The sequence below is a fragment of the Lipotes vexillifer genome, unplaced genomic scaffold (genome assembly GCF_000442215.2).
Source record: "Lipotes vexillifer unplaced genomic scaffold, Lipotes_vexillifer_v1.1 scaffold636, whole genome shotgun sequence".
NCBI classification, from domain to species: Eukaryota; Metazoa; Chordata; class Mammalia; order Artiodactyla; family Lipotidae; genus Lipotes; species Lipotes vexillifer.
The window spans coordinates 485,882-490,796 of record NW_006786547.1 but is presented as its reverse complement, the minus strand read 5'-3'; positions in this window follow the sequence as shown (position 1 = coordinate 490,796).

Below are 4,915 nucleotides of genomic sequence, written 5' to 3'. Positions count from 1 at the left end.
GGAATGCGGCTGTTCCCAGGGCGCGTCCGCCTTTCAGGGCAAATGCAGGGCCCTGGGCTCCAGGCGGCCCGTCTGCATCATGATCCCATTTTAAGGAGGGAAGAGTAAGGCTCAGAGAGGACGGGTGACCTGCTCGAGCTGCCATCAGGCCAGGCCGGACGGGACCCAGCCTGTGTTCCCAAAAGCACGCTGGCCACAGGCCACCTCACAGAGACAGACAAGTTACAGGCAGGGCCAGGGACACCGGTACCCCCCCTCACACCCCCCTCCAGGGCGTGTAGCACCCTGAGCCCCCAGCCTGAGCCCCCAGTGGGTGGGCAGAGAGGCTGGGTAGACTCCACACAGAGCACGCCCTCAGGACCGGTCAGCACCCCCAGACCAAGACGGCCCCTCACCTGGGCTGGTGGGTAAGCAGTGGCAGCAGCGTGGAAGCTGGCCCGTCTGTCGCCTCTCAGGCACCTGCCAGGTGCCGTCCCGCTGCCCGCCACCCGACGCTGGTCACCGCTCCCCTGAGCCCGGGTCCGCTGTCAGGCAGGTGATGAGCCCCTGCTGCCTGCCCCCACATGGGGTCACCAGCCCCGCCCAGGGGACCACCCTCTGAGGCTGCTCAGACTTTGCCCTCCGACCCCGCCCTTCCCCAGCGGGAGGACGGTGCCAGTGCTCAGGCGAAGGGCAGGTCAGCGGAGTCAGGTGACTGGAAAGGGCCCAAGGCCGAGGGCTCGGCCAGAGCAAAGGCCCGGAGTCAGGGCCAGCTGTGGTCCCACGAGGAGGGCGAGAGTCAGCCCCAGTCGAGTGGTTTGGTGGTTTGCAGGCGTGCGGTGAAATTGCCCCTTTTTGTGCACACGGTTCTATTTGTGTGACCCCGGCCACCGCAACCAGAACCGCCCAGCCCGGCCCCGGCCCCCCCATCCTACTGGCTCTCCTCGCTGAGGTTTTGTCCTTGGGAGGGGGTCTCAGAGATGAATTGAGCCTGGCTTCTCCCCCTCAGCTTGAGGCCTGAGGCCCAGCATCTCCCCCATGCCCACGTGGAGACCGGCTGCTCTGATGAACCGTTTGCTGAACCCCCGGTGCTGGAGGCATCGGGGTTCCCGCTCTCCGACTGTGAAAAGCTGCCGTGGACATTCATGCACGAGGCTTCGCCGGACCTGTGCTTCCGCTCCCACCCCGGAGACAGACTGCTGGGTTTAACTCGATGCAAAACTGCGCAGATGTCCTCTAGCGTGAGAGAGCCGGTCTCTGCGTCCTTCCAGTGTCCGCGTCACGACTTTCTGTTTGAGCCGATCTGGCCGATGCCGGTCCAGCCTCACTGTGGCTTCAGTTTGCACCAAGGGCTGAGGATGCCGAGAGCCTCCCCACGCGCTTTTTGCACACGTGTATCCTCTCTGGTCAAGTGGCACATCTTTTGGTTGGATCGTTTGACTTCTTGCTGAGTTTGGAGAATTCTTTATGTATTCTAGGTGCAGCCCCTTCTCCTGTATGAGGTTTGCAAATATTTTCTCTCAGTCCGTATCTTATCTGAACAGTGTATTTCACAGAACAAATTTTAAAATTCTTGATGAAGCCAAATTTATCCGTGTGTTTTTTTGTGGATGGTCTTTTTGTGTTGTTACTAAGAACTTTTTGCCTAACCCCTGGTCATGAAGAATTCTTTCTCCCCAAGTCTCTTAGTTTCATGATGTAACTTGATCTATGAAACATTTTGAATTATTCTTTGTAAGATGTGTGGCTTAGTCAAGTCCACCTCCTCTGCATGTGGACGCAGCCGAGGCACCGGCACTGGGTGTTGAAAAGACCATCCCTTCTAAAGAAGATGTGGTACATATATACAACGGAATATGACTCAGCCATCAAAAAAGAAGGAAATAATGCCCTTGGCAGCAACATGGATGGACCTAGAGATTATCATACTGAGCGAAGTTAGTCAGAAAGAGAAAGACAAATACCGTATGGTATCACTTACATGTGGAATCTAAAATATGATACAAACCAACCTATCTATGAAACAGAAACTGACTCACAGACATAGAGAACAGACTTGCGGTTGCCAAGGGGGAGGGGGAGTAGGGAAGGGAAAGAATGGGAGTTTGGGGTTAGCAGATGCAAACTATTATATACAAGATGGATAAACAACAAGGTCTCACTGCATAACACAGGGAACTATATTCAATATCCTGTGATAAACCATAATGGAAAAGAATATGAAAGAGAATATGTGTGTGTGTGTGTGTGTGTGTGTGTATAAATAACTGAGTCACTTTGCTGTGCAGGAGAAATTAACACAACATGGTAAATCAAATATACTTCAATAAAAATAAAAAATAAAAAAAGAATGGGGGCTTCCCTGGTGGCCCAGTGGTTAAGAATCTGCCTGCCAATGCAGGGGACACGGGTTCGAGCCCTGGTCCGGGAGGATCCCACATGCCGCGGAGCAACTAAGTCTGCGAGCCACAACTACTGAGCCCACGTGCCACAGCTACTGAAGCCCATGCGCCTAGAGCCCGTGCTCCACAGCAAGAGAAGCCACTGCAATGAGAAGCCCGTGCACTGCAACGAAGAGTAGCCCCTGCTCGCTGCAACTAGAGAAAAGCCTGTATGCAGCAATGAAGACCCAATGCAGTCAAAAAAATAATCAACTAATTAATTTTTTAAAAAAGAAAGGACCATCCTTTCTCTGTGGACCCCTCTGCACCTCTGTATGATTGACCATATTTGTGAGGGCCCATTTCTGGACATTCTATTGGAATTCTGTCTTGATTATGCAGCCACATAGTAAGTCTTTTTTTTTTTTTTAAAGATGTGGGTTTTTTAAAATAAATTTATTTATTTACTTATTTATTTTTGGCTGTGTTGGGTCTTCGCTGCTGTGCGCGGGCTTTCTCTAGTTGTGCTGAGCGGGGCCCACTCTTCATTGAGGTGCGCGGGCTTCTCTTTGTGGCGGCTTCTCTTGTTGCCGAGCAGGGGCTTTAGAGCGCAGGCTCAGTAGTTGTGGTGCACGGCCTTAGTTGCTCTGTGGCATGTGGGATCTTCCCAGACCAGGGCTCAAACCCGTGTCTCCTGCATTGGCAGGCAGATTCCTAACCACTGCACCGCCAGGGAAGTCCCCACATAGTAAACCTTAATATCGTGCAGTACGAGTCCTCCAACTTCAATTTTCTTTTTCAAAATTGTTTTAGCTATTCTAGTTCCTATGCCCTTCCATGTAAATTTTATAGTCAGCCCCTCTTTATGTACAAAAAAATTCTCCTGAAACTTTTATTGGTGTTATATAATCACTTTGTGGAGAATTGATATCTGTACAATTTTGAGTCTTCCAATCCCTGAACACAATTTCTCTTCTCTCTAGTTAGTGTTTAGGTCCTAAAATTTTTTTCGTCAGCATTTTTCTAGTGTTCAGAACAATGATCCAGTACATGTTTTGTTAGATTTATACCTACGTATTTCATTTTTGTGGGGAGCTATTGTAAATGGTACTTTTAAAAATTCAGTTTTCGGGCATCCCTGGTGGCGCAGTGGTTGGGAGTCCGCCTGCCGATGCAGGGGACACGGGTTCGTGCCCCGGTCCGGGAAGATCCCACGTGCCGCGGAGCGGCTGGGCCCGTGAGCCATGGCCGCTGAGCCTGCGCGTCCGGAGCCTGTGCTCCACAAAGGGAGAGGCCACAACAGTGAGAGGCCCGCGTACCGCAAAAAACAAAATAAACAAACAAACAAAAATTCAGTTTTCAATTGTTCATTGGTGGTAAGTAGATGCCATTGGTCTTTGTGGTTGACCTTGTACCCACCACCGTGCTAAGCCCCCCTATCAGCCCCAGGAGTTTATGTAGATTCCCTGGAGTTTCTGACGCAGACAGTCGTGTGGTCTGTAAACGGGACAGCGGCATCCCCTCCTCTCGTGCGTGCCTCTTCCTCCTCTTACCTACCGCCCTGGCGAAGGCTCCCAGGTGCATGAAGCAGGGCGATGACAGCACCTGAGCCTTGTTCCCAGGCTGAACTGTCATGCGATGCCCTTCGTCAGGGTGCGGGAGTTCCCTCTAGTTTGCTAGAGTTTTCGTCACGAATGGGCGCTGTATTTTGTCATGTGCTTTGTCTTCATCCTTTAATATGTTCATGTGATTTTTCTTCTTTGGACACTCAGTGTGGTGATATACACTGATTTTCCTGAATACTGAACCAGCCATACATTCTCAGGATAAACTTCACTTGGTTGTGGTGCATTGTTTTCTTTATATATCACTGGATTTTATTTGTTAACACAGTCAGGTCTCATTATTTGTGGATTTTGTATTTGCAATTTTGCTTACTAACCTCCAGATTGTTTTGTAATCCCCAAATCAATACTTGTAGCGCTTCCGTGGTCATCTGTGGACGTGAACAGAGCAGCAAAAAGTTTGAGTGACTCGATGTGCACGTCCTCAGCTGAGGTTGAGCAAGGCGACACTGCCTTCTTGTTTCAGCTCTTGCTGTAAACAAGCGTCCTTTTCATGGTCTGTTTCATGCCATGTTTTTTGTGCTTTTGTGCTCTCAGGAACCTGAGCCTCTGTCTCCCCTGGGGAGCAGCGGCTCGGTGTTGGCTAACTTGGAGTTTGCAGTGACTTCATAGAACAGAACTACTCCAGAGAATAAGAATAATTGTATCTGTTGAGGGTTTTTGCAGCTATCTTCACAAGGGTTTGTTGTCTTCTTTTTAGTGCTCGTTTCAGTGCTGGGGGGATGCTGGACTGGTAAACGAGTTGGGAAGTTGTCCTTCCCCTTTTATTTCCTGGAAGGGATTTGTAGACTTTGCATTTCTTCTTTAAATATTTAGTGTAATTTGCCAGTGAAACTATGAGACTTTCTTTTTCAGAAGATATTTAACTATAGATTTAATTTCTTTCGTAGTAATAGGGCTATTCAGGCTATCTAGTTCATGCTGAGTGAG